Below are 9,941 nucleotides of genomic sequence, written 5' to 3'. Positions count from 1 at the left end.
GCTCTTTATATAGAGAGAGACGGGGGTTAGTGCGCCCCTCTGCTATTCCTGTACTGACCCCACACACACACACAGCTCTTTATATAGAGAGAGAGGGGGTTAGTGCGCCCCTCTGCTATTCCTGTACTGACCCCACACACACACACAGCTCTTTATATAGAGAGAGACGGGGGTTAGTGCGCCCCTCTGCTATTCCTGTACTGACCCCACACACACACACAGCTCTTTATATAGAGAGAGAGAGGGTTAGTGCGCCCCTCTGCTATTCCTGTACTGACCCCACACACAGCTCTTTATATAGAGAGAGACGGGGGTTAGTGCGCCCCTCTGCTATTCCTGTACTGACCCCACACACAGCTCTTTATATAGAGAGAGACGGGGGTTAGTGCGCGCCCCTCTGCTATTCCTGTACTGACCCCACACACACACACAGCTCTTTATATAGAGAGAGAGGGGGTTAGTGCGCCCCTCTGCTATTCCTGTACTGACCCCACACACACACAGCTCTTTATATAGAGAGAGAGGGGGTTAGTGCGCGCCCCTCTGCTATTCCTGTACTGACCCCACACACAGCTCTTTATAGAGAGAGACGGGGGTTAGTGCGCCTCTCTGCTATTCCTGTACTGACCCCACACACACACAGCTCTTTATAGAGAGAGACGGGGGTTAGTGCGCCCCTCTGCTATTCCTGTACTGACCCCACACACACACAGCTCTTTATAGAGAGAGAGAGGGGGTTAGTGCGCCCCTCTGCTATTCCTGTACTGACCCCACACACACACAGCTCTTTATAGAGAGAGACGGGGGGTTAGTGCGCCCCTCTGCTATTCCTGTACTGACCCCACACACAGCTCTTTATATAGAGAGAGAGGGGGTTAGTGCGCGCCCCTCTGCTATTCCTGTACTGACCCCACACACACACAGCTCTTTATATAGAGAGAGAGGGGGTTAGTGCGCCCCTCTGCTATTCCTGTACTGACCCCACACACACACAGCTCTTTATATAGAGAGAGAGGGGGTTAGTGCGCGCCGCTCTGCTATTCCTGTACTGACCCCACACACACACAGCTCTTTATATAGAGAGAGAGGGGGTTAGTGCGCGCCCCTCTGCTATTCCTGTACTGACCCCACACACACACAGCTCTTTATATAGAGAGAGAGGGGGTTAGTGCGCGCCCCTCTGCTATTCCTGTACTGACCCCACACACACACAGCTCTTTATATAGAGAGAGAGGGGGTTAGTGCGCGCCCCTCTGCTATTCCTGTACTGACCCCACACACACACAGCTCTTTATATAGAGAGAGAGGGGGTTAGTGCGCCCCTCTGCTATTCCTGTACTGACCCCACACACACACAGCTCTTTATATAGAGAGAGAGGGGGTTAGTGCGCGCCCCTCTGCTATTCCTGTACTGACCCCACACACACACAGCTCTTTATATAGAGAGAGAGGGGGTTAGTGCGCGCCCCTCTGCTATTCCTGTACTGACCCCACACACACACAGCTCTTTATATAGAGAGAGAGGGGGTTAGTGCGCGCCGCTCTGCTATTCCTGTACTGACCCCACACACACACAGCTCTTTATATAGAGAGAGAGGGGGTTAGTGCGCGCCCCTCTGCTATTCCTGTACTGACCCCACACACACACAGCTCTTTATATAGAGAGAGAGGGGGTTAGTGCGCCCCTCTGCTATTCCTGTACTGACCCCACACACACACAGCTCTTTATATAGAGAGAGAGGGGGTTAGTGCGCCTCTCTGCTATTCCTGTACTGACCCCACACACACACAGCTCTTTATATAGAGAGAGAGGGGGTTAGTGCGCCCCTCTGCTATTCCTGTACTGACCCCACACACACACAGCTCTTTATATAGAGAGAGAGGGGGTTAGTGCGCGCTCCTCTGCTATTCCTGTACTGACCCCACACACACACAGCTCTTTATATAGAGAGAGAGGGGGTTAGTGCGCCCCTCTGCTATTCCTGTACTGACCCCACACACACACAGCTCTTTATATAGAGAGAGAGGGGGTTAGTGCGCCCCTCTGCTATTCCTGTACTGACCCCACACACACACAGCTCTTTATATAGAGAGAGAGGGGGTTAGTGCGCGCTCCTCTGCTATTCCTGTACTGACCCCACACACACACAGCTCTTTATATAGAGAGAGAGGGGGTTAGTGCGCGCCTCTGCTATTCCTGTACTGACCCCACACACAGCTCTTTATATAGAGAGAGAGGGGGTTAGTGCGCCTCTCTGCTATTCCTGTACTGACCCCACACACAGCTCTTTATATAGAGAGAGAGGGGGTTAGTGCGCCCCTCTGCTATTCCTGTACTGACCCCACACACAGCTCTTTATAGAGAGAGACGGGGGGTTAGTGCGCGCACCTCTGCTATTCCTGTACTGACCCCACACACACACAGCTCTTTATAGAGAGAGACGGGGGTTAGTGCGCGCCTCTCTGCTATTCCTGTACTGACCCCACACACAGCTCTTTATATAGAGAGAGAGGGGGTTAGTGCGCGCTTCTCTGCTATTCCTGTACTGACCCCACACACAGCTCTTTATATAGAGAGAGAGGGGGTTAGTGCGCCTCTCTGCTATTCCTGTACTGACCCCACACACAGCTCTTTATATATAGAGAGAGGGGGTTAATGCGCCCCTCTGCTATTCCTGTACTGACCCCACACACAGCTCTTTATATAGAGAGGGGGTTAGTGCGCCCCTCTGCTATTCCTGTACTGACCCCACACACAGCTCTTTATAGAGAGAGACGGGGGTTAGTGCGCCCCTCTGCTATTCCTGTACTGACCCCACACACAGCTCTTTATAGAGAGAGACGGGGGTTAGTGCGCGCCTCTCTGCTATTCCTGTACTGACCCCACACACAGCTCTTTATAGAGAGAGACGGGGGTTAGTGCGCCCCTCTGCTATTCCTGTACTGACCCCACACACAGCTCTTTATATAGAGAGAGGGGGTTAGTGCGCCTCTCTGCTATTCCTGTACTGACCCCACACACAGCTCTTTATATAGAGAGAGAGGGGGTTAGTGCGCCTCTCTGCTATTTCTGTACTGACCCCACACACAGCTCTTTATAGAGAGAGACGGGGGTTAGTGCGTGCCCTCTGCTATTCCTGTACTGACCCCACACACAGCTCTTTATATAGAGAGAGAGGGGGTTAGTGCGCGCTCCTCTGCTATTCCTGTACTGACCCCACACACAGCTCTTTATAGAGAGAGAGGGGGTTAGTGCGCGCCTCTCTGCTATTCCTGTACTGACCCCACACACAGCTCTTTATATAGAGAGAGGGGGTTAGTGCGCCTCTCTGCTATTCCTGTACTGACCCCACACACAGCTCTTTATATAGAGAGAGAGGGGGTTAGTGCGCTCTCTGCTATTCCTGTACTGACCCCACACACAGCTCTTTATAGAGAGAGAGGGGGTTAGTGCGCCTCTCTGCTATTCCTGTACTGACCCCACACACAGCTCTTTATATAGAGAGGGGGTTAGTGCGCCCCTCTGCTATTCCTGTACTGACCCCACACACAGCTCTTTATAGAAGGGGGTTAGTGCGCACCTCTCTGCTATTCCTGTACTGACCCCACACACAGCTCTTTATAGAGAGAGAGACGGTTAGTGCGTGCCCCTCTGCTATTCCTGTACTGACCCCACACACAGCTCTTTATATAGAGAGAAGGGGTTAGTGCGTCTCTCTGCTATTCCTGTACTGACCCCACACACAGCTCTTTATAGAGAGAGAGGGGGTTAGTGCGCGCCTCTCTGCTATTCCTGTACTGACCCCACACACAGCTCTTTATAGAGAGAGAGATGGTTAGTGCGTGCCCCTCTGCTATTCCTGTACTGACCCCACACACAGCTCTTTATATAGAGAGAGGGGGTTAGTGCGCACCTCTGCTATTCCTGTACTGACCCCACACACAGCTCTTTATATAGAGAGAGAGGGGGTTAGTGCGTCCCTCTGCTATTCCTGTACTGACCCCACACACAGCTCTTTATAGAGAGAGAGGGGGTTAGTGCGTCCCTCTGCTATTCCTGTACTGACCCCACACACAGCTCTTTATAGAGAGAGAGGGGGTTAGTGCGCGCCTCTCTGCTATTCCTGTACTGACCCCACACACAGCTCTTTATAGAGAGAGAGACGGTTAGTGCGCCCCTCTGCTATTCCTGTACTGACCCCACACACAGCTCTTTATATAGAGAGAGAGGGGGTTAGTGCGTCTCTCTGCTATTCCTGTACTGACCCCACACACAGCTCTTTATATATAGAGAGAGGGGGTTAGTGCGCGCTTCTCTGCTATTCCTGTACTGACCCCACACACAGCTCTTTATAGAGAGAGAGACGGTTAGTGCGCCCCTCTGCTATTCCTGTACTGACCCCACACACAGCTCTTTATATAGAGAGAGAGGGGGTTAGTGCGCCCCTCTGGTATTCCTGTACTGACCCCACACACAGCTCTTTATATAGAGAGAGAGGGGGTTAGTGCGCCCCTCTGCTATTCCTGTACTGACCCCACACACAGCTCTTTATAGAGAGAGACGGGGGTTAGTGCGCGCCCTCTGCTATTCCTGTACTGACCCGACACACAGCTCTTTATAGAGAGAGAGACGGGGGTTAGTGCGCCTCTCTGCTATTCCTGTACTGACCCCACACACAGCTCTTTATAGAGAGAGAGGGGGTTAGTGTGCTCCTCTACTATTCCTGTACTGACCCCACACACAGCTCTTTATAGAGAGAGAGAGGGGGTTAGTGTGCCCCTCTGCTATTCCTGTACTGACCCCACACACAGCTCTTTATATAGAGAGAGAGGGGTTTAGTGCGCGCCTCTCTGCTATTCCTGTACTGACCCCACACACAGCTCTTTATAGAGAGAGAGGCGGGGGTTAGTGCGTGCTCCCCTTCTATTCCTGTACTGACCCCACACACAGCTCTTTATATAGAGAGAGAGGGGGTTAGTGCGCCTCTCTGCTATTCCTGTACTGACCCCACACACACACAGCTTTTTATAGAGAGAGAGGGGGTTAGTGCGCGCCTCTCTGCTATTCCTGTACTGACCCCACACACAGCTCTTTATAGAGAGAGAGGCGGGGGTTAGTGCGTGCTCCCCTTCTATTCCTGTACTGACCCCACACACAGCTCTTTATATAGAGAGAGAGGGGGTTAGTGCGCCTCTCTGCTATTCCTGTACTGACCCCACACACACACAGCTTTTTATAGAGAGAGAGGGGGTTAGTGCGCGCTTCTCTGCTATTCCTGTACTGACCCCACACACAGCTCTTTATAGAGAGAGAGGGGGTTAGTGCGCGCCACTCTGCTATTCCTGTACTGACCCCACACACAGCTCTTTATAGAGAGAGAGACGGGGGTTACTGTGTGCCCCCCTCTGCTATTCCTGTACTGACCCCACACACACACAGCTCTTTATAGAGAGAGAGGGGGTTACTGCATTGCCCTCTGCTATTCCTGTACTGACCCCACACACAGCTCTTTGGGATGGGGGAGGGGGAGGGATGGGGGGAGGGATGGGGGGAGGGATGGGGGGAGGGGGAGGGATGGGGGGAGGGATGGGGGGAGGGGGAGGGATGGGGGGAGAGAGGGTGGATGGGGGAGAGAGGGTGGATGGGGGAGAGAGGGTGGATGGGGGAGAGAGAGAGGATGGGGGAGAGAGAGGGTTGAGGGGGAGAGAGAGGGTTGAGGGGGAGAGAGAGGGTTGAGGGGGAGAGAGAAGGATGGGGGTAGAGAGAGAGAGGGATGGGGTAGAGAGAGAGAGGGATGGGGGTAGAGCGAGAGAGGGATGGGGTAGAGAGAGAAGGGATGGGGGAGAAGGAGAGAGATAGAGGAAGGGGGAGGGAAGAGAGGGAGAGTAGGGGGAGAGAGAGAAGAGGTGGGGAAAGCTCTGAATAAAGCTACAAATGACATACACAGAGATAAGTTAGTGGGCAGAGAAGTGACAAAGCTCTTACACTGCAGAGTAATGGGAGAGAGAAGCTCTGAGCACATTCACATGTCAGGTGAGGTCGGGGTTAGGGACCTGAGACCTGCGCGAATATCCTGATCAATAATGAATAAAGTGAGATGGATACATAGATAATACTGCGACAGGTAAGTAGGTACATACAGAGACAGGTAGGTAGATACATACAGAGACAGGTAGCTAGGTACATACAGAGACAGGTAGGTACATACAGAGACAGATAGGTAGGTACATACAGAGACTTTTAGGTAGATACATACAGAGACAGGTAGGTACATACAGAGACTGGTAGGTAGATACATACAGAGACAGGTAGGTAGGTACATACAGAGACTGGTAGGTACATAGAGACCGCTAGGTAGGTACATACAGAGACAGGTATGTAGGTACATCCAGAGACAGGTAGGTAGGTACATACAAGGTAGGTGGGTACATACAGAGACAGGTAGGTAGGTACATACATACAGAGACAGGTAGGTAGATACATACAGAGACAGGTTGGTAGATACATACAGAGACAGGTTGGTAGATACATACAGAGACAGGTAGGTAGGAACATACAGAGAAAGGCAAGTAGGTACACACAGAGACAGGTAGGTAGATACGTACAGAGGCAGGTAGGTACATACAGAGATGGGTAGGTAGGTACATACAGAGACAGATAGGTAGGTACATACAGAGACAGGTAGGCCGGTACAGAGGTAGGCAGGTACATACAGAGGTAGGTAGGTACATATAGAGACAGGTAGGTACATACAGAGACAGATAGGTAGGTACATACAGAGACAGGTAGGTAGGTACATACAGAGACAGGTAGGTAGGTACATACAGAGACATATAGGTGGGTACATACAGAAACAGGTAGGTAGGTACATACAGAGACAGGTAGGTACATACAGAGACAGGTAGGTACATACAGAGGCAGATAGGTAGGTACATGCAGAGACAGGTAGGTACATACAGCGACAGGTAAGAAGGTACATACAGAGACAGGTAGGTTGATACGTACAGAGACAGGTAGGTAGGTACATACAGGTAGGTACATACAGAGACAGGTAGGTCGATACATACAGAGACAGGTAGGTAGGTACATACAGAGACAGGTAGGTAGATACATACAGAGACAGGTTGGTAGATACATACAGAGACAGGTTGGTAGATACATACAGAGATAGGTACATACAGACAGGTAGGTACATACAGAGGCAGATAGGTAGGTACATGCAGAGGTAGGTAGGTAGGTACATACAGAGACAGGTTGGTAGATACATACAGACACAGGTAGGTAGGTACATACAGAGACAGGTAGGTAGGTACACACAGAGACAGGTAGGTAGGTACATACAGAGACAGGTAAGTAGGTACACACAGAGACAGGTAGGTAGCTACATACAGAGACATGTAGGTACATAGAGGTGGGTAGGTAGGTACATACAGAGATGGGTAGGTAGGTTCCTACAGAGACAGATAGGTAGGTACATACAGCGACAGGTAGGCCGGTACAGAGGTAGGCAGGTACATACAGAGGTTGGTAGGTAGATACATACAGACAGGTTGGTAGATACATACAGAGACAGGTAAGTAGATACACACAGAGACAGGTAGGTAGATACATACAGAGACAGGTAAGTAGGTACACACAGAGGCAGGTAGGTGGATACATACAAAGACAGGTAGGTAGGTACATACAGAGACAGGTAAGTAGGTACACACAGAGGCAGGTAGGTAGATACATAAAGAGACAGGTAGGTACATACAGAAACAGATAGGTAGGTACATACAGAGGCAGGTAGGTACATACAGAGACAGATAGGTAAGTACATACAGAGGCAGGTAGGTAGATACATACAGAGACAGGTAGGTAGATACATACAGAGACAGGTAGGTATATACATACAGAGACAGGTAGGTAGGTACATAGACAGGTAAGTAGATACATACAGATAGGTCGATACATACAGAGAAAGGTAGGTATATACAGAGAAGGGTAGGTACATACAGAGACAGGTAGGTAGATAGAGACAGGTAGGTAGATAGGTATATACCTAAACAGTAATAGATACAGTAGATAAATCGATAGATAAAACATAGATATCGCTACTTACAGTTTTCTGTTTGTCTTGAAATAATGTGAAATAAAACCAGTAAGATCGAATGTTCCCCCGTCCCTCCACTTCTCTCTCTCTCCCTCTCTCTCTCTCCCTCCACTTCTCTCTCTCCCTCCACTTCTCTCTCTATCCCTCCACTTCTCTCTCTCTCCCTCTCTCTCTCTCTATCCCTCCACTTCTCTCTCTCTATCCCTCCACTTTTCTCTCTTCCTATCTCTCCCTCCACTTCTCTCCCTCTCTCTCTCTCCCTCTCTCTCTCTCCCTCCACTTCTCTCTCTCCCTCCACTTCTCTCTCTATCCCTCCACTTCTCTCTCTCTCCCTCTCTCTTTCTATCCCTCCACTTCTCTCTCTCTGTCCCTCCACTTTTCTCTCTTCCTATCTCTCCCTCCACTTCTCTCCCTCTCCCTCTCTCTCTCCCCCCCTCTCTCTCTCCCTCCACTTCTCTCTCCCCCTCTCTCTATCCCTCCACTTCTCTCTCCCCCCCTCTCTCTCTCTACTTCTCTCTCCCTCCACCTCTCGCTCTCTCTCTCCCCCACTTCTCTCTCACACACACACTCACTGTCCTAAATGTCTCCCTTGTTCCCTCTCTTTCCCCTCCCTTCTTGTTTCTCACCTTCTTCCTCCGCCTCTTCTCACTCCCTCTCACTACTCCCTCTGACTCCCTCTCACTACTCCCTCTCTGTCTCTCCTGCCCTCTCTCTCTCTCTCCTTCTCTGAGCCTCTCACTCCCTCTCTCCTCTGATTCTCCGGCCTTCTCTTTTTCTGTGCGGCTCTCTCACTCTTTCTTGCTCCTTCTCTCTCTCTCTTCCTGCCTCCTTCTCTCTCCTGTTTTCTGTCTCTTTCACCCTTTATGGGCCTCTGTCCTCCAATTCTCTCTGAATTTGTATCCTTTCTCTCTTCTCTCGCTCTCTCTCTCTCCTCTCACACTTCTTTTTCTCTTACTCCCCTCTCTCACTTCTCTCTCTCTCTCTCTCTCTCTCTCTCTCTCTCTGAATTCCTGATTTTCTTTTCCTGTCCTTTCCTGCTTTCCAGTAAAATTCTCCCACACCTGCTTTTACTTAAACACAAACACACAGCCCTTTCATGTCCAGCTGTTCTCCCCCCCCTCCCTCTGGGACCCCACCCCTCACACACCCCCCCCCCGAGACAAGCCCTCACACATCCCCCCCATATCTCCTCCTACCCTCAGAGACCCCTCACACACCCCAGAGACCACCCCTCTATCTGAGCCCCCCTACCCTTCACACACCCCAGAGACCACCCCTCTATCTGTGCCCCCCTACTCCTCACACATCCCAGAGACCACCCCTCTATCTGTGCCCCCCTACCCCTCACACATCCCAGAGACCACCCCTCTATCTGTGCCCCCCTACCCCTCACACATCCCAGAGACCACCCCTCTATCTGTGCCCCCCTACCCCTCACACATCCCAGAGACCACCCCTCTATCTGAGCCCCCCTACCCCTCACACATCCCAGAGACCACCCCTCTATCTGTGCCCCCCTACCCCTCACACACCCCAGAGACCACCCCTCTATCTGAGCCCCCCTACCCCTCACACATCCCAGAGACCACCCCTCTATCTGTGCCCCCCTACCCCTCACACACCCCAGAGACCACCCCTCTATCTGAGCCCCCCTACCCCTCACACACCCCAGAGACCACCCCTCTATCTGAGCCCCCCTACCCCTCACACACCCCAGAGACCACCCCTCTATCTGAGCCCCCCTACCCCTCACACACCCCAGAGACCACCCCTCTATCTGAGCCCCCCTACCCCTCACATATCCTACTGAGAGACCCCACTCATCTATCTATCTACACACAAATTAGA

General features: G+C 51.5%; 1 protein-coding gene across 1 annotated transcript in view; it reads right to left on the bottom strand.

The window, feature by feature from the left end:
* The window catches only part of LOC142477072 (EGF-containing fibulin-like extracellular matrix protein 2), a 23,806-nt gene extending 15,284 nt beyond the window's left edge, over positions 1 to 8,522 (bottom strand). The window contains exon 1 of the mRNA XM_075582126.1: positions 8,103 to 8,522. The gene's annotated coding sequence lies outside the window, so the exon portion shown is untranslated. The remainder of the gene's footprint in view (positions 1 to 8,102) is intronic.
* Between the last annotated feature and the right edge of the window lie 1,419 nt (positions 8,523 to 9,941).

This window comes from Ascaphus truei, unplaced genomic scaffold (assembly GCF_040206685.1).
Source record: "Ascaphus truei isolate aAscTru1 unplaced genomic scaffold, aAscTru1.hap1 HAP1_SCAFFOLD_1915, whole genome shotgun sequence".
In the NCBI taxonomy this organism is placed as follows: domain Eukaryota; kingdom Metazoa; phylum Chordata; class Amphibia; order Anura; family Ascaphidae; genus Ascaphus; species Ascaphus truei.
Note: the sequence above shows the minus strand (reverse complement) of the source record. Positions and strands in the feature narration are given on the sequence as shown.